General features: G+C 44.1%; 1 protein-coding gene across 6 annotated transcripts in view; it reads right to left on the bottom strand.

Annotated features, from left to right (window-relative positions):
- The window catches only part of tfeb (transcription factor EB), a 96,416-nt gene extending 74,548 nt beyond the window's left edge, over positions 1–21,868 (bottom strand). For 4 of the 6 annotated variants that reach the window (XM_041195010.1, XM_041195015.1, XM_041195016.1 and 1 more), the window contains exon 1: positions 21,419–21,538. The gene's annotated coding sequence lies outside the window, so the exon portion shown is untranslated. Of the gene's footprint in view, positions 1–19,299; positions 19,408–21,418; positions 21,539–21,837 lie in introns of those variants that run through there. The other 2 variants (XM_041195014.1, XM_041195013.1) reach the window with 2 other exon arrangements.
- Between the last annotated feature and the right edge of the window lie 3,828 nt (positions 21,869–25,696).

The raw sequence follows: 25,696 nt of genomic DNA, 5'->3' as shown, positions 1-25,696 counted from the left end.
CCTGTTTACTTCTTCCTGTATTAGGGACAGTCTTGCGCATTAGTATCTATAACCCCAGACACAATTAATATCGTCTACAAATTTCTAACTTCTTGGTCCGAATCACAGGGAGAGATTCAAACTGCGGGGGGAACACAGACGAAAAGTGAGAGAGCGAGGAAAAGGAACAGTAAAAGAGATGAGACAGAGAGGAAGAAGTAACGAAACAAACAAAAAGAGATAGAGTGGAGAAAGGAAAGAGGAAAGAGAAAGAATAAAAGGAAAATGAAATTAATAAAAGACAAAGACATACAGAGATAACTGAGAGATACATGTGTGAGAAGGTTGGTCAAGGCCTGAAATCAGGTGTGGTTTTGATGCTCCAATAGTTGAATTGCCCCTCTCAGCAGGCACCGATGGAAATGGATCCTAGCAAAAGTTTGCACATCCCAGAGGGGAGGGGAGAAATACAAGGGGAAAGATTTGAAAAATGAAGAGTTGTACACATAACCCAGCTCTTTACTAGTTTATTGAGGCCTTACTGTCAGGACCTACAGCTTGGAAGCTGGACAACATCACATGTGACCTCTCCCTCACACAGATTTTCCAGTGCTGCAGTGACTCAGAGATTATTTAAAGGTTTGCTGACAGTGAAAGGAGGGAGGGAGGGAGAACAGAATGGCAGGGAGTGTAAAATACTTAATGTTAGCTTTAATGCAATAGAAGCTCCCCTCAACCCCCCACCGCCACCCCCACCTCGAAAATCAACTGTGAGGGCAGCAGGCAGCTTAGTGACATTCACTGCTCTCTTGTATAGGTTCCCTTGATGAACCCATGTCCACAGCTGTCTGCACAGTACCATCTGGACAATTGGGAAAACATGTTCGAGGCCTCTGCTGAGAGTGGTACATAGCACAGTCCTGTGCAAACAGGGGTAGGACACAGTCAGAGCCCAGGATCACTGGCACCAGGTCAATGGAGCACAAAACCCACCCGATATCTGCAAAACCTGCCCTGTTCACAGCAAGAAAATGGGAGGCAATCCCAATTCACTACACTACTCCTGGTGCTGACTCTCACTGGGGGACAGTTCCCGAAGGCGCTGACTCTCACTGGGGGACAGTTCCCGAAGGCGCTGACTCTCACTGGGGGACAGTTCCCGAAGTCGCTGACTCTCACTGGGGGACAGTTCCCGAAGGCGCTGACTCTCACTGGGGGACAGTTCCCGAAGGCGCTGACTCTCACTGGGGGACAGTTCCCGAAGGCGCTGACTCTCACTGGGGGACAGTTCCCGAAGGCGCTGACTCTCACTGGGGGACAGTTCCCGAAGGCGCTGACTCTCACTGGGGGACAGTTCCCGAAGGCGCTGACTCTCACTGGGGGACAGTTCCCGAAGGCGCTGACTCTCACTGGGGGACAGTTCCCGAAGGCGCTGACTCTCACTGGGGGACAGTTCCCGAAGGCGCTGACTCTCACTGGGGGACAGTTCCCGAAGGCGCTGACTCTCACTGGGGGACAGTTCCCGAAGGCGCTGACTCTCACTGGGGGACAGTTCCCGAAGGCGCTGACTCTCACTGGGGGACAGTTCCCGAAGGCGCTGACTCTCACTGGGGGACAGTTCCCGAAGGCGCTGACTCTCACTGGGGGACAGTTCCCGAAGGCGCTGACTCTCACTGGGGGACAGTTCCCGAAGGCGCTGACTCTCACTGGGGGACAGTTCCCGAAGGCGCTGACTCTCACTGGGGGACAGTTCCCGAAGGCGCTGACTCTCACTGGGGGACAGTTCCCGAAGGCGCTGACTCTCACTGGGGGACAGTTCCCGAAGGCGCTGACTCTCACTGGGGGACAGTTCCCGAAGGCGCTGACTCTCACTGGGGGACAGTTCCCGAAGGCGCTGACTCTCACTGGGGGACAGTTCCCGAAGGCGCTGACTCTCACTGGGGGACAGTTCCCGAAGGCGCTGACTCTCACTGGGGGACAGTTCCCGAAGGCGCTGACTCTCACTGGGGGACAGTTCCCGAAGGTGCTGACTCTCACGGTGGGGGGACAGTTCCTGAAACACTCACTGTTTCATTCTTGTACTCCACCCAAAAAGCCATTTAGATGTGAGAGAGATTCTCGGCAGGTTTTTTGGTTATGGAAGTTTTCACAGTTGAGTACAATCCACATCAGCACATTTCCCAGCTATTTAAGAATGATGAAAGCTCAAACAGAGAAATGGGAGGTAAACACTTGATAACTGGTTGTCATATTTCCGTGCACTAACTTCACAATTATAAAGATGTGTATCATCCAGACTGTGTGATTAAGGAATGTTTGGCAGAGTTTTATTAACCAGATGAATATATCTTGCATGAACAAAATGCAATGATGGGAGGTGCCCCTTTCAAAGAGATGCAGAGGCTGAAAGCTTCTGCTTAGGGTGCAATTGACAATCCAGGTGCAACTTCCCATTAGTTTTCAATTGCTTTGGGAACATAGGAGCAGGAGTAGGCCACTCGGCCCCTCCAGCCTGCTCCACCAGCCAAACAGATCATGGCTGATCTTCTGCCTCAAATCCACCTTCCCACACTATTCCAGTTTCCCTTGATGTCATTAGTATCTAGAAATCTATCGACCTCTGCTTAGAACTTATACTCAACGTTTTCTTCCTTTGTACCTCTCAAATGATTATTCCAACACAATCCTGGCTGGTCTCCCACATTCTACCCTCTGTGCACTTTAGGTCATCCAAAATTCTGTTGCCCATGTCTTTATTTGCACCAGGTTTCATGCACTTATCACCCCTGTGTTCGCTGACCTACATTAACTGGCTCCCAGTCAAGTAACACCTCGGTTTTAAAAATTTTCATCCTTGTTTTAAAATTTCTTCACCTATCCCTACCTCGGTTATCTCCTCCAGCCCACAACCCTCGGAGATCTCAGCTCTCCTCTAATTCCAGCCTCAAGCTTCCCCGATTTTAATCACCTCCCCATTGGCAACCATGTCTTCAGCTGCCTGGGCCCTGCATTCTGAATTCCCTCTCTAAACCTCTCCGCCCAACCACCTCACTTTCCACCTTTAAGATGCTTGTTAAAATGTTAACACTTTTAGTCACCTGTCCGAATATCGCTTAATGTGGCTCTGTGACTAATTTTGGTTTATAATGCTCCTATGAAGCATTTGGAGCCTTTGTGGTTTTGTTGCTTGTCTTGTTGGTTTATAGGCAAAATGTGTTGAATCATCCAACCAGACTGAGTAGAAAGTCCAGGCCTGTATTAAATAAAAACGATTGCCAATTTTGATGAAGAAATACTTTTCGATGGTTGAAGCAATGAGGCACTTATGGAAGAGGTTTAAAATTAAATAGATGTGCAGGTAGGTCTCTGTAAGATTCTGTCACACAGGCAGCCAGTCATCCAGCCCAGCAGAGGGCAGAAAACACCAACCACTGGCTGCTCTGTGCTCATGAATTGGACCAAGGAGGGACATTCGATATCCTAAGGACAATTCAACTCAATCTTGGATGATTTGAAAGATTGAGCAATGGTTAAATTCAGCAACCTCTCATGCTGTGGTGCAAGCAGTTCTCAACTGGGGTGTAGGCTAGAGATAGATTTACAATATAACACTGCACCAACTGACTTGCAGCCTCTTAGAATCCACCTCCAATTCCATTAGCAGGGAGGCTGAGTTTATACACCACACATCTTAACTCAAAAGTTGATTAATTTGATTATCTGTTAATTTGAACTGCAATCATACAATAGACATCTCAAATTTGAATTGAGAAGTTTGAATTAATTTGAACAACAGATTAATTCATACTCTTTAAAGTGCAAAAATTTAACAGAAGCCTAACTGTACCTATTATTTCTGAACCTTATGACATCCTTTTAGAATTTAGTGCAATGCTTCCCTTTTGCGCTCCACAGATCAACAGACTCCCATTGTGTGTGTTGGCCTAACTTACTCAGAGAGCAGCTGGATGATTAACTTGTTAAGAAGATAAACGTCTTCTTGTCTCTATTTTATCGATATGGCATGGTCAGTGCATCTTTTAACTCTATGCTCTCTAAGCTCAAAGTATCCTCAGCTACCTATTCCTCCCCTACATCCTCACTGAGCTGCAATGAAAACCCAATTGCACTCTCTCTCGTTCTAACTCATTCTTTCTCATCATTTCAACACTATAGAACTCCTGTTTTCCTTTTGTAATCTCTGGATCCTCCTAGCTGAACAACATGAGTTATGTTGTCATGCCATTCCCCGATGGTGGAATATCATGCTAACGTTCCCTGTCTGTGCACTCAAACCCCCTCCGGACTTCCATCTTTGTCCTGCCAGTGAAGCTATCGCTGCCTCCGCCCCACTTCAGGTGTCGGGTTAAAATCACGTAGTTGGATGCTCATGATGTAATCAGAACTTGATCTGCATATTTAAAGAGGAACAAGGCTCATTGCCCTCTGTAGTGTAAACCATAATTGGTCAAATCAGGCTGAGAGTGGAGTGTGAGGACCCCACGCACCTATTCTCCAGTTTCCACTGTAGGTAAAGAGGAGTTGAAATCAAAGCCTCTATTAAAGTTTAAATCCATTAATTCACAAACATCTCCATTATTGATACAACAGATCCTTTTTTGTTATTCATTGGATCCGGCATCGCTGGCTGGGCCAGTATTTATTGCTCATCCTTAATTGCCCTTGAGAACTGAATGGCTGGCTATGCCATTTCAGAGGGCATTTAGGAGTCAACCAAATTATCGTGGGTCTGAAATCACATGTAGGCCAGACCAGGTATGGATGGCAGATATCCTTCCCTAAAGATTTTTCGACAATCAACAGTGTTTTCATGGTCATCGTTAAACTTTTAATTCCAGATTTTTCATTGAATTCAAATTTCACCATCTGCCATGGTGGGATTCAAACCCGGGTCCCCAGAGAATTACCCTGGGTCTCTGGAGTACTAGCCCAGTGACAATACCACTACGCTACCAGCTCCCCTATAAACAACCTAACCTTAAGGTTCTCATTTCGGATTTATCCACCAATGAAGTAACAACTCAAATAACTTCAAGTTCCAAACATCCAGACCCACAAAATGTAAACAGGACCAACCAGTAAGTGCAAAATCCAAACACAGAGGATGGAGTTAATTGGGTTGGATTGCCAGAGATTGCAGAATGCATCAGGGCCATAGATTGGCTGGCCAAACAAGGTGAGGGAGCTTAAGAGGAAAGTCTTGATTTTAGCTTAACCAATGCTTAGAAAATTCTGTGTGAGGCTCGCACCAAGTCCCATTCATACAACACCCCTGTGCTCAGTGGTTTAAGTTCTGAGTCCAGCAACACCTTACTTGGAAAATTCCCATCCTCATGTTCAGATCCCTCCACAGCTTAACCCCTCCCTATCTACATGTAACCTCCTCCAGCCCTTCACCCATCTAAGATCCCAGTATTCCTCCATTCCTGCCCCCTTCCATTTCACCTATTTCCTTTGTTCCCCTGCTCTTGCTTTCAACTACCTAGGTCCTAAACTCTAATTCCTCCCTAAACCTTTCCCCATCTCTGCTTCTTTGAAATGCTCCCTAGCCAAAGTTCGACTGAGTTTTTGACCACATTCCCTAATATCTCTTTCTTTGACTTGGGCATCCATTTTTCTCTTGTATGTCTCCTGTGAAACACCTTGAGACATTTCACTATGTTAAAGCGCTACATAAATGTAAGTTGTTCTTTCTCTATGCAGTAAAGAGGGTGAGCGAGTAGGACAGTGGGACTTACCAATCCAGGTTGGAGGAATCTACCAACGAGGGGAAAGGCCAAAAACAAAAAAGAGTCATATGATAGTTCCTATAGCCCTGAAAGGGTTAATGCAGAAAAATGAGCGAGCAGTCTAACATGGAGAGAAGTGGCCGGGGTCACAGTTGTCTTATCTAAAAGGTGGTTCCTTCACAACTTAGGGAAGCAGTCAGCTCATTCTAAAACATGCAACCGGAAATTCCCCCCAGGCAATAATCTCAAAAGGCTCATTAGTTTCTAGTGTTAAAGCTTTACAAACAAGTGTTAAACTGGTGACACTCAATGACTGTTGCTTGGCCTACCAATCTATTCAAAAACAAAAGCTTAGATGAGGCGGCCTGGTACAAATCCCTGTACTGGTATCTCGTCTGGGAGCTGTGTGCCCACACACTCACCTGATAATGCCACATCTTAAACACCCAGTCAACTGAGATACATCAACCCAACATCCTCGAGAGTCATCCTCTTCCTCTCAAACTACATGCCATTGTCACTGGCAGCTAGAGTAACATCATCACAGCTGACCAATCACAGGGTAGAACTGAAGGGGCTGCAGCCTCCTTTCCAGTTTATACTCTTTCATTAGGTAACGAGGAAAGTCTTCTGATAAACAACCCTGAGCTCACCTGCACCCTCCAATTCTGTTAAACTCTTATTTTGTCTCAATTCTATCTGTACGATGCTTATAACCAGTGTCAGTCACGGCTCAGTGGGTGACACTCGCCTCTGAGTCAGGAATTTCAAACCCCTCTCGAGGTTTAATAATATAAAATAATAATTTCTTGCAATTATGTAGAGCTTTTCATAACCAAACGGCATTCAAAGTACCTTACAGTTGAAGTGTAGCCTGTTGTAATGTAGGAAATGCAGCAGCCAAATTGTGCACAGCAAGCTCCCACAAACAGCGTTGTGATAATGACCAGATAATCTGTTTTAGTGGTGTTGATTGAGGAATAAATTTTGGCCAGGACACCGAGCAGAACTCCCTTACTCATCTTCAAAATATGTCAGGAATGCAAAAACAAGACCTTGGCTTAATGTCTCATCTGAAAGAGGGATTCGAGCACATAATCCAGGCTAACACTCCGGTGCAGTACTAAGTGAGCGCCGCACTGTTGGATTACACAGGTATCCACCCAGCAATGTGGAAAATTGCCCAGGTATGGCCTGTCCACAAAAAGCAGGACAAATCCAACCCAGCAATTACTGCCCCATCAGTCTACTCTCGATTGGCAGCAAAGTGATGGAAGGGGTTATTAATAGTGCTATCAAGCGGCACTTGCTTAGCAATAACCTGCTCACTGATGCTTTCTTTGGGTTCTGAGAGGGCCATTTGGCTCCTGACTTCATTACAGCCTTTGTCCAAACATGGACAAAAAGATCTGAACTCAACTGGTGAGGTAGAATGACTGCCCTTGACACAAAGGCAGCTTTAGACTAAGTGTGGCATCAAGGACCCTAGCAAAACTGGAGTCAATGGGAATCAGGGGGGAAACTCTCCGCTGGTTGGAGTCATACCCAGCACAATGGAAGACGCTTGTGGTTGTTGGAGGTCAATCATCTGTGCCAGGATATCACTGCAGGAGTTCCTCAGGATAGTGTCCTAGGCCCAACCATCTTCAGTTGTTTCATCAATGACCTGCCATTTTTTTTTTAATTCGTTGAAGATTGCACAATGTTCAGCACCATTCACAACTCCTCAGACACTGAAGCAGTCCGTGCCCATGTGCAGCAAGATCTGGACAACATTCAGGCTTAGGCTGATCGCTGGCAAGTAACATTCACGCCACACAATTGCCAGGCAATGACTACCTCCAAAAGGAGAGAATATGACCATCTCCCCTTGGCAGTCAATGCATTACAATCACTGAATCCCCCACTATCAACATCCTGGGAGTAACCATTGACCAAAAACTGGACTGAACCAGCCATATAAATACTGTGGCTACAAGAGCAGGTCAGAGGCTGGGAATCCTGTGGAGAGTAACTTACCCCCTGAGTCCCCAAAGCCACCTTCAAGGCACAAGTCAGGAGTGTGATGGAATACTCTACACTTGTACAGATGAGTGCAGCTCCAACAACACAAGAAGCTCAACACCATATAAGACAAAGCAGCCCCACTTGATTGGCACTCCATCCACCACTGTAAATATTCACTCCCTCCACCGCCAACACACAGTAGCAGCAGTGTTTACCATCTATAAGATGCACTGCAGCAACTCACCAAGACTCCTTCAATAGCACCTTCCAAAGCTGCAACCGCTACCATCTAGAAGAACAAGGAGCAGATGCATGGGAACATCACCACTTGAAAGTTCCCCTCCAAGCTACTCACCATCCTGACTTGGAAATATATCCTTCACTGTGGCTGGGTCAAAATCCTGGAACTCCCTCCCTAACAGCACTGTGGGTGAGCCCACACCACATGGAATGCAGTGGTTCAAGAGGGCAGCTCACCACCACCTTCTCAAGGGCAATTAGGGATGGGCAATAAATACTGGCCTAGCCGGCACCACCCACATCTCGTGAAAGAATAATAAAAGGGTGCTATCTTTTGGATCAGGCATTAACGTTTGCCCTCTCATGGATGTAGAAGATCCCATGGCACTATTTCGATGTAGAGCAGGAGAGTTCTCACAAGATTCCTGGCCAATATGTATCCTCAAACAACTTTTTAAAAACAAATGGTCTGGTCATTATCACAGTGCTGCTTGTGGGAGCTTGCTGTGCACAAATTGACTGCCGCATTTCCTACATTAAAACATTGACTAAGTTTTGAAAGTACTTCATTGGCTGTAAAGCATTTGGGACAGCCCAAGGTTGTGAAAGGCGCTATATAAATGCAAGTCCTTTATTTCTGCTGTCCACAGAACTTTCCTCTCTGATACCTGTCAGGCTAGGATTGAAGTCACAACTGGGATTGCGATAATGAGGCCTGGGATTTAAATTGGTCTTGGATCCCACACAGACCTCTCACTCCCGGCAAAATCTAACTCTTTGCAAGTGGAGAATGGCTTCTTGGCTGCTGGCGGAACCCTTCACCAGCACGGGAGAGGTGGAGAAAAAAAAAACAGAAACATGGAAGAAGGAAAAGAATACATCAAACAGATACATTTAAAGTGAATTGCCCCAAGCCAGCTCAGTACTGGGGAGTGACTGCTGTGCTAATCAGGTAAGAGGACAGAACTGGCACTGGCTGGCCAGTGCCTTGAATAATGTCCTGAGCCACTCATTAACTTCTAAATGTATAAAGTCACCTTAATTTTGCCAATATTTTCTTAAGTCCTGCGGTCATAATGTAAACCTTCACCATCAGGATTTGGATCTAACCAGCTGATTAAATGGAAAGCACTACCTACAGACTGCCTCTCACTGACATTCGCACTATTACCGGCGTCTCTCACTGGCATTTGCACTATTAGAGAGTGACACAAGGTAATCACAATAAACAACGATCACCCACTCAATATGGGGCAGACTTGCTTTAAAGTTTTCTATGAAGATAGGGCTTGGCCGCTGGGCTGCTGAGAGAATTGGTGGGTTAATGGTAACTGTCACTGGCTACAATGAGCACAAAATTAATTATTTATCAAACCAATAAAAATGAAAGTTAACTGTTAAGTTAAACCAAATGGAGCCTATTTTCTGAGTACAGTAGGAACTGAGCCTGATCAATGTCGGCAACAGAGATGGGGAAGAAAAAAAGTACTGAAAATGCTGGAAGTCAGTTCAACATTTCAGCTCAACTCCCCTGTCACAATGGGTCGATATCAAAATCCTTAAACTTGTCTTTAGATCCTTCCATAGCCACAATCCACTCCACCAAAGTGATCTCCACCAACCCAAAATTCTGCACAGAACAACTTCACTCCAGTATCAGACTTCTCTTTGGATTCCACTCCGCCACTGGTGACATGCTCGTTCTGCCACTCCACTCTCCTCTATCTCCCCCTACCTTACTATCCCATTTTTCAGCAAGCTCCATAGGAATCTTTCTCTGTCACCCTTCACCTCCCTCAACCCCTAACTTTGTCCAACTCCTTTCTTCATGCGCCTGTCATTGACTGTGATTTCCCCTCCTTAACGTGAAGTGCTTTGCACAAGAGGAAAGCTAAAGAAACTTCTTCTTTCTCTATCTCTGTTCCGCAGTGTGTACTCATTTCAACACGAGTGTGAAACAGGAACTTGCCAGGCTGGAGGGGTAAAGTATTGGCTAGCTGCTCTGAGAGATTGATGTGTAGGGATCATCATAAACCCAAAATCAAAGATGCAAATGTGCGTGGATTTGACTGAGATCAATGACTGTCTCACAGTGACCAGAACTGGGTGCCGTGCTCAAGGTGTAATTCCACCAGGGCCCTGTACAGTTTCATCTAAGTTTTATTTTAGAATTATAATGAATTTCAATATAATTAAGTGTCAGGTTCGAAGGAACAAGGAGGTAACATATACTTCAGAAGGAAGAGTCTAAATGGGGTAGGAGCCAAGAAATCTTAGGATGTAAATTCACAGATCATTAATACTAGCAATGCAGGTTAAAAAGGTCATAAAAACACAAACACAATACTATCAGAGGGATAGAATTGCAAAGCAGACAAATTATGTTAATAGAACCTTGGTTAGACCTCACCTAGAACACTGTGAATAGTTCTGATCTCCACATTACAACAAGGCTATAGCTACTCCTGGCCCCCTAAGCTAACCTGCTCCCTTCAACGTCATCAGCCCCTCCCCACAATATGCCCCCCAACGCCCCCCACCACCATTCTCCCACTAACGTGCTTCCTTGCTGTTCCAGAGCACTCCCTACCCAGTTAGCAGTCAAGTCTGACAATTAGGCCAACTTCAGGATGGGAAGTCAGTTATTCTGTGGAGAGATGGAGAAACCCGACCCTCCACAAAAACTTTACCCAAGACCCCAATGACTAAACCCCACCGCCACCCCCCCCACCGCCCTCAGCATCAGGACAATCACCTTTGTTGAGTCGGAGTTTCCCTCGTTTTTTTTATTTCAAATTTCCAGTCGGCGAGTATTTTAAAAAATATTTTATTCACACATACTTCCCCATAAAAAATGTTAAACAGGTTAATATTTCTTATGATTGCCTTCTTTGGGAGCTTGCTGTGCATAAACCTAGCTGCTGCATTTCCTACATTGCAACAGTGACTGAACTTCTTTGGTTGTAAGATGGATTGGGATGTTCTGATTTTGTGAAAGGGGCTATACCCAAAGAATTATAGAATATTACAGGACAGAAGGCAACCATTCTACCCATTGAGTTTATGCTGGCTCTTTCAAAAACATGTCCAGTTTTACACACCTGTCCGTTCCCCATGTAGCTGCAATGTTTCTCTGCTCTTGTATTTATCCAATTCCCTTTCAAAGGCTATGATTGAACATTTATCCACTGCTCTATGGGACAGTGCTTTACAAATCCTAACCACTCGTATAAATCTAAACACAAATCTTTTCTCTTCTTTAATAAACAAATCTAGAGCTAGGGATTAGGACGAATAAAGCAGTGGATAAGCAAGACACACATCATACCCAAACTGATCGCCAGTTTTCAGGTGATTCAGCATGAAAGAGACCAAACTTCGTAAACAATAAAAAAATGCCCAAATTAGCAGCTGTGATGCACAGTTAGATTCTCCCTTTATCTCAGCATGGAAGATTTCATTAGCGGAGATAAAGAAATAAAATAATTGAGAATGAGTGACCAATTCCAATCAGGAGAAAAGTTCAAAGATAGATTAGAGATGCATTCTTGGCTCTTTTATCTCAGAGATGCTGCAATTCATGGTCAAACAGTCCTTTGGTGTTTGGTGGCCATAATTACGTTGTTTTTTTTTTTAAAATCGCTCTTTGCATTTGGGCAATGTTCATTTCTTGTGCTCAGGTTCAAACGCTTGTCCCAAACATATCGCTTTTGTTGAAACGTGTCATCAATAGGAGGGAAATCTGGAAGCACCCTGTCACACACAGAGGGGAGTAGGAATCTGGAACTCGCTCCCTCGAGAGGGTGTGGATGTTGGAGCTTTCAAGACTGAGATGGATAGATCCTTGTTGAGGAATATGGAGTAAAGGCAGTAAATGGGGATTGAGATACAGATACACCACGGTCTCACTGAATGGAGGAGCAGATTGGAGGGGCTGAATGCCCTCCTCCACTTCCTATGTTCCTACCTCCTGCAAAAAGTCATTGCAGTGAAAATTCCGGACATCCAAACTGCAACATTCCGTTAACAAAAGGGAAGTTATCAGCTGCAGAGCCATACTTCATCAGCTTTGAATATCTGTGGATTGTGAAGTACTTTGCCCGACATTGCTTCCTCTGGTGGTGGGTAGGGACAGTCATTCCTAGAGGTGAATGAGATCAGCATAGGACAATGGAAACATCAGCTCATTCTTGCTGCCCAGCATCAGTCCCTCGACTCTGCCCACACAATCCATCTCCATCCTCACTCACAAGCGGTACCCTGAGGCAGCAGGGTAAGACTTTTCCCTTTTCCACAGGAGCCAGTTCTGTGGTCTAGGCGGGATTGTCAAATTAGGGCTTAATTTTTTTTAGTAACTCATCAGTTTGTGTGTGTCTGCATAAATGTCAGTGTGTGTTATTTAACAGGGTTAGCAGCTGCATTAAACTTGTACTGAAAGGAAATTTAAAAGTTTGCCAACAAAGGAAGCTCTATCATTGATGACTAAATTAGGGCTAGTTCTACGTTGTAAACCCACATTTTTAAAAGAGTTGGATTGAGACAGTCCCATGCATGTTTCATACTGGGGGTCCTCCAGTGTAATTACAGCACTAGGAGAGGATTAACATATTAAGGAAACTCGCTGAAATAGAGGTGAAGTCCAATATCATTAACTTTCTAAAATACACTTCCGATATTTTTAGAAAATTATAAAAATATTAGTTTTCCTTTGACTTTATTTCTGTATTCTATATAACTAAATGGAGTTTTGTTCTGCCTTTGCCTCACTGACTGGGGAAGCAGGGGAAACTGCAGTCTTGCATCAGGAACTGTAGTGAAATACATCCTGTCATTTGCATTAAATTATCAGCCCAGCTCCAGTGACAGCACTGTCAGACGGGCAGTGTTGAGGGAGCACTGCCCCATCAGAGAGGAAATACTGAGGAAGCACTGAAACTCTCGCAAGGTCAGTACTGAGAGAGCGCAGCACATCAGAAGGGGGGTACTGAGGGAACGTGGCGCCCATCGGAGGGCCAGCACTGAGGGTGTGCTGCTCTGTCGGAGGGTCAGCACCCAGGGAGCGCTGCACTGTTGGAGTGTCTGTACTGAGAACCCATGGCACTATTCAAAGAAGAGCAAAGGGATGTGGCCTGGCACTCTGGCTAATGTTTGGCTCATGACCAGCATACCCAGGCTCAACTGGTCATTCGTCACCTTTGCTGTGCAGTACATTTGCTACCATATCTACATTTCAGAAGTTTGCTACTGGCTCTGGATCTGCCCAAGGATGTAATGAGGTGCTTCGTAAATGCAAGTTGTTTCTCTTCTTTGTTCCTGAGCTGTGGCGCAGAGTTCCCAGAAGCCAACAGGGAAGTGTGTGTACACTTCTGCAATTTATCCCAGGCACAGTGCTTGTAATGTGATACAGAGTACACAATCTCACACACACACCTGACACTAAGTCTGTTCATGACATGAATGCTGTCACAAGAAAGGGCTTTCCTGATGGATCATAGAACCACACGATATAGGAAATCAACAATGTAAAAAAAGAGATCTGGTTACTGTGAAAGTGTTGTTGATTAAACGATAAATATTGGTGCAGTACATTGAAGAATGGCAGGATAGCTCTTCCCAAAAAGTGGAAGATCTTTATAACCACCTGAAGGGGCAGAAAGGGCCTCAGTTTAACAACACACCCAAAAACCAGCACCTCAAAGTTCATCGCTCCCTCAGTACCGACCCTCCGACAGGGCAGCACTCGCTCGGTACCGACCCTCCGACAGTGCGGCACTCGCTCAGTACCGACCCCCCGACAGTGCGGCACTCGCTCGGTACCGACCCCCCGACAGTGCGGCACTCGCTCGGTACCGACCCCCCAACAGTGCGGCACTCGCTCGGTACCGACCCCCCAACAGTGCGGCACTCGCTCGGTACCAACCCCCCAACAGTGCGGCACTCACTCGGTACCGACCCTCCGACAGTGCAGCACTCCCTCAGGACTGACCCTCAGACAGTGCAGCACACCATTCTGTGCATTATAAAAGTAACAAGGGCCCTTTAGCCTCCTTGAATTGAAGACTTGCCAAACATTTATTCTTTAACTGAAGATATCTGTTTCAGGTCAGAAGTAATCTTATCTTGACAGAAAGCAACAGATGTACTTTTGGAGTAAGCACTACAGGAGCTGATAATTACACCCACAAGCATCCTGCTACTGCACAGGTTCAAGATTTACAGCCTCAACAACGTGCAACTTCACAAATCAGATGTAATATTGGCATATGAACTGTTATTAAGGAGATATTGAGGGAACTTCACTGATGCAACTAAAGTGTTTGTATTCTGAATGCTGTACTTGAAGAATCTTTGTCCAGCTCTGTCCATGGGGGGTCTGTTGCTCACCATAAACTAGAGCTAATACTTCATATAATTCATCAATTAGATTAATTCCAGCTGGTAGTTCACTCCTGGATATCTGTCATTCTGTATATAAACAACCTTCCCTCCCCGCTCAATTAAATCCCTATCTGCTATCACCTCCCATTCAGCCTCAGTTACTGAAGGTACCTCTCAGTGTGTGACTCAGGCTCACAGGTCCAGGTTCAATGCACATGAAGTCCCGACATAACCACACTACAATTACCCTAACCCCACTACAATGATGAAATAAATAATTTTGGTTGTGGCAGTGTTGCTCTCTTTCACACAGGAAACCCAGTATTCCCTCTGTGCTCCATGTCAAAATAAACAATTCTCTAAACAAAAGTCATATATTATAAAACTATCTATCAGGCATCATTCATACATCAAAATGTCAGAAATATAAAAAAGGCAGACATTTCTTGTGACCTGATGCCAGAAATTTACATGCATGTGCCAATCAATCAGCAAATAACCCCTTGGGTACTTAGGATGTGATCATCTCAAGGCAATTAATCTCTAGATGGCCTCATAATGTGACCACCTAACAGCAATTAATCTCTAAATGATCTCAGGGATTTGCCTAATTACATCAATTAGACTTTGCCACATTAAAGGACAGTAGCAGGAAACATAGATCCACCTTACCTGCAAAATAATGTGTTGCAAGGTATGATTCCCACTCCTATCATTATATAACAATGCATCATCAGGACTAATGGGAGCAATGCCACTGGAGATCTGCTAGTGTAATGTAATGCATACAGTGCAAATCCTCCCTCCACCCACAATTTCTGACTGATCCTTAAACTTACCCTCCCCAGCCTTGCTGAGTATATTTTGGTTTAAACAGTAAGCACAGGCCGATATATAATTATGAGCAGAAGGCAGATGTTACTGAGGTCACCAGCGTGAAGGAATCAAACTAACACTGGCAGATGGTGCCCTTAACTTGGTTGACCCACATGTTACTGTAACACCATCACTTAGCAACGCCTCTTGGCCTGTTTCCCCATTGATGCTGATATCATCGGACATTAATGTTTAAAAATTGCAATCATTAAATTATTTCTAGAGAGAGGGAACTCAGTGATTCACTTTATAAATCCACTGGGTCATAGAAACATAGAAAATAGGAGCAGTAAGAAGTCATTCAGCCCTTTGAGCCTGCTCCACCATTCAATATGATCATGGCTGATCCTCTATCTCAATGCCATACACCAGCTCTCTCCCCATACCCCTTGATGCCTTTAGAGTCTAGAAATCTATTTCTTTCTTAAATATATTCAGTGACTCGGTCTCCAAAACCCCTCGTGGTAGAGAATTCCACACGTTCACCACCCTCTGAGTAAAGAAGTTTCTCCTCATCTCAGTCATACGAAAGTGAACCAGATCAATACAGTCCCACAATCAATACCCAGTTTATGAAGACAGTTGATCTCAGTGAAGTCAATAGGCACATGGTGCTTTGTCTCAGCACCCTGGTCTAGAGGTAGGAAAATAATCAGCCAGGGCTCCTATTCCTCATTTTGGACAACAGGAGTTGCTGGTGTGTGTGTGTGTGTGTGTGTGTATATCTTACATGAAGCCGCCATCAGAGTCTGTTGGGATGTCAACTTCCACTTGCTTTCTAAACTTATAGATGAAGAATTACAGCTTTGGCACGGGAGGGAACTCAAAATCCATGGAATGGAAACCCTTTTAATACTTCCAGGGGGTACCCAAGTGTGTCAATATCTGCAAGGGGCAATGAGGGGCTGAGGTGTATCAATAATACCTCCTGAGGATGCCCAGGTGTATCGATAATTGCAGGGAGGAGCAATGTGTGTGTTATTATTTGCAGGGCACCCTGGTCATGTATCAGTACTTAATGAGATATGTAACAGCATTTGCAGAGGAATCCCAGCAGCACATTACTACCTGAGGGGGCAGAGGAATAATATCTATGTGGGAGCTCGCCCTCACTGAAAACTTAGAAAGTCACAACTATGATCTGACTCACCGTCCTTGCTGCATGTAAGTCAATACCCTAAACTCCACGGTGTAGCTGTGGCACTGATACTGTGTACAGTAAACACTCAGCATGTTAACACTCATTCACATTGTACAAACATACACATTAATAAGTACAATACTCAAGGAGTCAGGAAAAATATGCATTTCTCCAGTTTCTTCAGGTTCCATTCCCTTTCAGTAACCCACCAGCTCAGATCCCCCCAATTTCAAGCCACTCTAAAAGCTCCCATTTTTATTAGCTTTCTATTACACTGTTCTCTGAGTCAATAAGTTGATTTTTTTGAATTGTAAATTACCTATGCTCAGTCATTTATTGGGAACACGCAATAAACATGGGATGGGGGTGCAGTGGGAAGGAATAGCAGGATATGTTGATGGGATAAGATGACGAGGGGTAGGCAGACGGTTGTGCGGAGCATAAATACCAGTATGGACCAGTTGGGCCGAATGTGCTGTAGAAATTGACGTAACTCAGTCAACCAACCTTTGGGTTGGAAGGATAAAGATTGTGAAAAAGGTGAGCCAGCGCTCACCAGAGATGTTCAAAGTCCTGAACAGTTTTGTGAGGGAGAAATTGTTTCCACTGGCAGCAGGGTCAGTAACAAGAGAGCAAAGAGTAAAGATAATCAGCAAAAGAATTAGAAGGGAGATGAAGAGAATTTTTTTGAACACAGTGAGGTGTTGTGGTCTGGAACACGCTGCCAGAAAGAGCAGTGGAAGCAGATTCAACACGAACTTTCAAAAGGGAATTGAATAAATGACTGTGAGGGAACAATTTGCAGGGTTATGGAGAAATAGCAAGGAGGTGGAACCAATCAAATAGCTCCTTCAAAGAGACAGCACAGGCATGATGGGCAAAGTGGAGATCATGCTGAGAGAGTGAGTGAGTGCAAGCATTCCATGAGGATGGATACATGGTGAAATAACCTGCTGAAACTCATTGTGAGAGACCAGAGGGTGAGAAATGGGGCAGGGGGCATCTGTAGAGCCCCATCAAGGAGTCAATACCTGCCGGAGATGAGGGAAGAAAACTGAAAGGAGAAACAACATCCAGCTGAGCAGCAGCATGACAGGTCAAGAGCAGAATGACAGAATGGTCAAAAGTGCAAGACCTCCAAGCTCCTTCCGCAGAAATTTGCAATCCCCATTATAGCATCAAATTACCCCTTGGCAGTGTCCAGAATCCGAAACTTCACTATCCTGCCTGCAACTCACTCCAGATATCAGTCGCTCCAAAGAAGATTGTTTTACTTTTTACCCTGAGTGAGGAAACCTTTCCTCATCTCAGTCCTAATGATCAATTTCTTCTCAGACTGTGCCGTGTGTTCTAGACTCTCTAGCCCAGGGGAGTCAACCTCCCAGAGTCCACTGTCAAGCCACTTAAGAACTGTATATGTTTCAATGAGATGACCACTCATTCTGCTAAACTCCGGGGAGTATAGATCAAGTCTACCCTCTCCTCACAAGACTATCCCTGGAATCAATCTAGTGAAACTTATTTGCACTTCCTCCAAGGCAAGTATATTCTTCCTTAAGTAAGGAGGATACCGACTGTACTCCAGGCATGGGCTCACCAAAGCCCTATATAATTGCAATAGGACTTTTTACTTTTATACTCTGAACCCTTTGTAATAAACGCTGACATATCATTTGCTGCTTATTGTACCACCTTGTTAAGTAGCTGTATTCAGGTACCAGAACACAAGTCCTTCTGAAAACTAATATTTCCCAGTTTCTCACCTATTAAAAATATTCTGCTTTCCTATTTTTCCAGAAGTGGATAATTTTACACTACTCCACATTATATTCTATCTGCCACATTCTTGCCCATTCACCCAGCCTGTCTACATCCCTTAACAGGCACTTTCTGTCCTCCTCACGGCTTACTTTCCCACCAAACTTTTTATTGTCAGTAAACTCGATTCCCTCATCTAAGTCATTAATACAGATTATAAAGAGCTAAGCAGCCAGTACTCATCCTTGCAGCACTCCACTACTTACAGCCTACCTACCCGAAAATCCCCATTTATTCCTACTCTCTGTCTCTGTCCGGTAACCAAACCTCAATACATTCTAATAGCTTTCCCCAATCCTGTGAGCCATAATTTTGTGTAATATCCTCATGTGACACTTTACGGGATACTTTGTGAAAATGCAAATACATTACATCCACTAGTTCCACCTTACCTACCCTGCTAGTTTCAACCTCAAATATAGTGCTAACAAATCTGTCAAACACAATTTGCTTTCAGAAATCCTTGTTGGCCTGGCCTCATCATATGATTTTTTTTTTAAGTGCTCTGTTACCACATCCCTAATAATAGACTCCAGCATTTTGTCTACATTTGATGTCAGGCGAACTGCCCTACAGTTCTCAGTTTTCTCTTTCCCTCCTTTCTTAAATAGCAGGGTTATGTCAGGTCCCAATCCACCGGGACCATTCTAGAATCTAGGGAATTGTGCAAGATCAAAACCAGTGCATCCGCTCTCCCTACAGCTACCTCTTTTGAAACCCTAGGGTGTAGGTCATCAGGTGTAGGGATTTGTCAGCTTATAGCCCCATTAATGTCTTCAGTATTATCTCTTTACCAATGTTAATTTCCTTTAAAGTTCCTCATTCTCACTAAGACCCTTGGTTCCCTATTATTTCTGGAATTTTTTTGTGATCTTACACCATGAAGACAGATACAATGCATTTGTTTAATATCTCTGCTATTTTCTTAATCTCCATTGCAATTTGTCCTGTCTCTGCCTGTAAGGGGCCCACACTTACTTTCACCAATCTCTTCTTTTTGACACACATATAGAAGCTTTTACAATCTACTTCTACGTCTCTTTTAATTTCTTCTTTTTATCAATGTCTTGGTCATCTTTTATTGGGTTCTAAAATCTTCCCAATACTCACTTTACTCATTTTTGGCAGCCGGATAAGCCTCTTCCTTTAATCTATTATCTTTAACTTCTCTTGCTCGCCACAGTTGGATCACTTTTCCCATCGTTTTTTTTGTTACCCCTTAAAGGAATTGCAAGTTATGAATTAATTCCTAAGTGTTTACCATTGCTAGCTATTGTCATATCTTTTATTCTAGTTTCTAAATCTACCTTAGCCAACTCATTCCTCAGAGCTGCGTGGTTTGCTTTGCTCAGATTTAAGACCCTACCTCATTTTGAACTTAATCACTCTCGTACTCGATGTAAAATTATTTCATATTATGATCAATCTCCCCCAAAGGCTCCTTTACAACAAAGGTTGTTAATTAACCCCGTCTCATTGTACAATACTGGATCTAAGGTAACCTATTCATTAATCAGTTCCTTGACACACTAATCAAGAAAAATTATCTTGTATGCATTCCATGGACTCAGCCTCCAGAACATTACTGCAAATTCACTTTGGCCAGTCTACATGAAGACTAAACTCTGCCTCCTCCCCCCAATTACTGTATTATCTAATTTCTTGATTTATCCTGCCTGACATTACAACTACTGTTAGGGGAACTATAGACTACTCCCACCAGTGTTTTGTTGTCCCTTCTTGCTTCTTTGCTCCACCCAAACTGATTCTACTCTTTGATTTTCAAGCGAAGATCCTTTCTATTATATACTGTCATTGTCCCATTCTTAATGATCAAGGATATACCACTGCCTTTTCTATTTGTTTGTTTCTTGTAAAGTTATGTCTCCTGGTTTAAGTGGAGACAGTCCCATTGGACCAGCACCCTCTCTCCCCAGCACTGGTGCCAGTAACTCATCTATCCCCTATCTCCCGCAACATTCTTTCAGCCTTGAGATCTGTTTATCCCTACTCCAATTGGTGCATGACTTAGGTAACAATCTAGAGATGACTACCGTTGAGGTTCTGTGTTTTAATTTGGACCCCAACTCCTCAACAGGACATCATTCCTAGATCCACCTAGGACGTTGGTTGCGATGTGGATCAGGACAGCTGGATTCTCCGCTTCCCACTCCAAGTTCAAATCCAGCCAGAAGAAGATGCCTTTAGTCACATTGCAACACAATTTTCAGAACTCCTGGTCGCAGCTGCAGAGAACAGAATCTATCTCCCTGACTATACTGACCACTATTACTAACGAATTTCTTTGAAAATTCCTCCCACACTTGAATCGCCTCCGGTAGACCCCAAGGCTTTGCCCTCCCCCAGTTCTGCAACCGGAGTTCCCTTTGCTGCCCGAATAGCAGTCTCACCCTCCTGTCCCTGACCACTGCTTGAGGGCGACTGCACTTCAAAAAGGTGCCCTGGTAGTGGAAGGCACCATGTAAATTAATACAAGTTATTTAGAGCGGGAATGCAAAGTTGTCTGCCCCTCTCTGAACTTCTGAGAAGTGAGACCGGCTGCAACCCGCGACAAATCTGCTGCAGTGTTCCAGGAATGTCAATGAAAATTGAATTAACTTTCTGTAAATTGGCAGACGGGGGAAGGAAAGGAAAGGAATGAGTGATTCATTTTCACACTGTTCATCCTGCCTGTCTGTGGGGGTTAGAATCAGGGTTCCAGTGAACAGCAATCTCTAGAGGTCGCTGCCTTTCACTCTGTCAAATGTGAGCCATCTGGGGGGGGGGGGGGGGGGGGGGGGGGGGGAGTGGGGGTGATATAAATAGTCCATGGCAGGAATTTGAGATTTGTAAGCAGCGGCAAATGAACCAACATGAGGGCAACTCGTTTGTCAACATTCTGCTCTCTAACTTTTTTGCTCACGTGCCAGTTGCTTTCAATCTCTCTATTTATTCAGAATGACACGGATCTGCCTCGAAATCACTACCCCCCCCCCCCCCACCGGGTTTCCCCCTACTTTGCGAGCTGACCTTAATCTTGCCAAACAGTCGAGGACAATAATAACAACAGGGTCAAAATAAAGGTGACTCCCTCTGGAAACATTGTAGTAGCGGCGCTGGTTACTCTTGGCCATGTAACTAATTGCTTTGGTTACAACGTAACCCGAGTGTAGCAGTTTCTCCTCCTGGACTTTTTTTTAAAAACCTACAGAAATCAGCAGTCACTTACCCGCTGAAGGTCAGGAGTCGGGGTTTCGCTGCAGCGTGTTGTTTGGCGGCTGCAGTTTGGATTCTTGTTCCCTCCCCGCCGGGGAAAGTGGCTTTTACTGAAACTGACGCAATATTTCCCCCTCCAGCTGATCCGAGTCAGTTTCAGTTACCTGCTGTCACAGGGCCAGGCAGGGAGGAATGCTGGGGATTGTAGTCCAGCCTGGGAACACTGTTTACACACAGGGGACACAAACACAGGACGAACACACTGAGAAGAATAGGGCCGTAAACACAAACTAACCCGACTACAGGGCTGTAAACAGACGCTGAAAAATGCAGGGGTGTAAACACGCTGAAAAAATACAGGGCTGTAAACAAACAGTGACAAATACAGGGCTGTAAAAACGCTGAAAAATACAGGGCTGTAAACATACTCACGAATAGAGGTTTGCAAACACACGCTGACAAATATAGGGCTGTAAACACACACTAATGCAGGATAGTAAACACACACTGAAACATACACAGCTGTAAACAAACACTGACAAATACAGAGGTGTAAACACACACTGACAAATACAGGGCTACAGATACAGACAAATAGAGAACTGTAAACACACTGACAAATAAAGTGCTTTACTCACTGACTTAAAAATAGAAGGTTGTAAACACACACTGACAAATGCAGGGCTATAAACAGACAATGACTAACATGAAACAGAACAAATAGAGGGCAATAACCATTCCGAAAAATACAGGGCTGTAAACACACAGGCAAATGGATGTAAACGCACACTGATGCAGGCTTGTAAACACACATTGACTAATACAGGGCTGTAAACACATATTGACTAATACAGGGCTGTAAACACATATTGACTAATACAGGGCTGTAAACACACACTGACTAATACAGGGCTGTAAACACACACTGACTAATACAGGGCTGTAAACACATACTGACTAATACAGGGCTGTAAATACATACTGACAAGTACAGGGCTGTAAACACATACTGACAAATACAGGGCAGCAAACACATGCTGACAAATACAGGGGAGTAAACACACGCTGACAAATACAGGGCTGTAAACACACGCTGACAAATACAGGGCTGTAAGCAAACACTGACAAATACAGGGCTGTAAACACACACTGACAAATACAGGGCTGTAAACACACACTGACAAATACAGGGCTGTAAACACACACTGACTAATACAGGGCTGTAAACACACACTGACTAATACAGGGCTGTAAACACACACTGACTAATACAGGACTGTAAACACACACTGACTAATACAGGGCTGTAAACACACACTGACTAATACAGGGCTGTAAACACACACTGACTAATACAGGGCTGTAAACACACACTGACTAATACAGGGCTGTAAAAACACACTGACAAATACAGGGCTGTAAACACACACTGACAAATACAGGGCTGTAAACACACACTGATAAAAACAGGGCTGTAAACACACATTGATAAAAACAGGGCTGTAAACACGCTGACATATACAGAGCTGTAAACACAAACTGACAAATATAGGGTTGTAAACACACACTGACAAATTCTGGCTGCAAACACACACTGCCTAATTCAGGGCTCTAAACACGCACTGACAAATACAGAGCTGTAAACACGCTGACATCTACAGGGATGTAAACATGCACTGACAAATATAGGGTTGTAATTACATGGCTGTACTGAGAATTAGAGGGCTGTAAACACGCACTGAATAATTTAAACCTGTAAATGCACACTGGCAAAAACATGGCTCTAAACAAACACTGACAAATGCAGGTCTGTAAACACACTCTGACTAATTCAGAGCTCTAAACACACACTCACAAATACAAAGCTGAAGAGCTGGAAGCACACACTGACCAATACATCGCTGTAAACATACACTGACCAATACAGGCTTGTAAACACCCACTGATGAATAAAAAGCTGTAAACACACACTGACAAATACAGGGGGGGTGGGGTAGACACACACTGCCAAATACAGAGGAGTAAACACACACTGACAAATACAGAGCTGTAAAAACACACTGACAAATGCAGAGCTCTAAAAACATACAGATAAATACAGAGCTGTAAACACATGCTGACAAATATAGGGCAGTAAATGCACACTGACAAATCCAGGCTGCAAACACAAACTGACAAATACAGAGCTGTAAGCACACACTGACATATACAGGTCAGTAAACACACTGACATATACAGGTCGGTAAACACTCTGACATATACAGGTCGGTAAACACTCTGACATATACAGGTCGGTAAACACTCTGACATATACAGGTCGGTAAACACTCTGACATATACAGGTCGGTAAACACTCTGACATATACAGGTCGGTAAACACTCTGACATGTACAGGTCGGTAAACACTCTGACATATACAGGTCGGTAAACACTCTGACATATACAGGTCGGTAAACACTCTGACATATACAGGTCGGTAAACACTCTGACATATACAGGTCGGTAAACACACTGACAAATACAGGTCGGTAAACACACTGACAAATACAGGTCGGTAAACACACACTTACAACTAGAGGGCTCTAAATATTCATTGACAGATACAGGGTTGTAAACACACACTGACAAATACACAGCTGGAAATGCACACTTACAAAGATAGGGCTATAAACACACATTGACAAATACATGGCTGTAAAAACACACTGACAAACAGAGGGTTGTAAACACTCACGGACAAAAACAGGGATATAAAGACAAAGACAAATGCAGGCCTCTAGACACACAGAGATATTGAGCTGTAAACACACTGACAAATAAGGGGCTGAAAACAAAAGCTGACAAATACAGGTCTGTAATCACACACTATGAAATACAGGGCTATAACCCCAAAAATAATGGGCTATAGACACACACGGACAAATGCTGGGTTGTAAATGCTCACTGACAAATACACCTGTAAACACACTGACAAATACAGACCTGTAAACACAGACAAACAAATAAAGGGCTATAAACACTCTGACAAATACAGTAAGATAAAAGCAAAATGCTGCGGATGCTGGAAATCTGAAACAAAGATTAAAAATTGCTGGAAAAACTCAGCAACGGCTATAAACACTCTGACAAATACAAACCTATAAACACACACAGGCAAATAGAGGGTTTAAACACACACTGACAATTACAGAACAATAAAAACACACCGACACATACAGGGCTGTAAACGCACACTTACAAATACAGGGCTGTAAACACACACTGAAAAATACAGAGCTGTAAAGGCACAGTGACAAATATAGAGCTGTAAACACACATTGACAAATGCAGGACTGTAGACGCACACTGAAAAATACAGAGCTCTCAAAACACACTGACAAGTACAAGGCTGGACACACACTGACAAAAACATGGCTGCAAACAAACACTGACAAATACAGAGCTGTAAACACACATTGACAAGTACAGGGTTATAAAATAGACAGGTAAATACAGGGCTCTCAACCCACTTACAAATACAGAGCTGTAAACACATGCAGACAAATACAGGTCAACAGACACAAAGTGACAAATACAGAGCTGTAAACACACATTGACAAGTACAGGGTTATAAAATAGACAGGCAAATACAGGGCTCTCAACCCACTTACAAATACAGAGCTGTAAACACATGCAGACAAATACAGGTCAACAGACACAAAGTGACAAATACAGAGCTGTAAACACACACTGACAAGTGCAGGGCTGTAAAAACACAATGACATGCACAAGGGTTTTAACACACACTGAAAATTACAGGGCGATAGATACGCACTGACAAACAAGGAGCTGTAAACACAATGACAAATGGAGTGCTGTAAACACAGACTGACAAAACAAGGCTGTACACATAGGGCAGAATATTCCCCCCGTTTGGGGGCGGGGGGGGGGGTGGAGTTAAAGAGCGGGCGCGCAAAGGCACCCCGAGCAGGGGCACACCACCGTTTTAGGTGGGCGGATCAATTAAGGCCCACCCAGCGTGACATCTGCATGGAAGCGCTATGCACTCCCTGTGTGGGTGGTGGGGGGGGAATCCCTAAACCGAGACCTCCTGCTCAGGGACATCGGCTCTACAGTAAAAAATGTTAAAAATAGAGAAAAAAAAAATTCCCTGACATGTCCCCTCATGTGACACTGTCACTGTCACATGAGTTGGGACATGTCCAACACTTTTAAATTCAGTTTAATTACGTTTTTAAAAACCTACATGAAACCTCATCCCGCTGGGGAATGGCTTTTTCTAATGCCCACC

Source organism: Carcharodon carcharias, chromosome 9, assembly GCF_017639515.1.
Source record: "Carcharodon carcharias isolate sCarCar2 chromosome 9, sCarCar2.pri, whole genome shotgun sequence".
In the NCBI taxonomy this organism is placed as follows: Eukaryota; Metazoa; Chordata; class Chondrichthyes; order Lamniformes; family Lamnidae; genus Carcharodon; species Carcharodon carcharias.
This window is presented reverse-complemented; position numbering and strand designations above follow the sequence as displayed.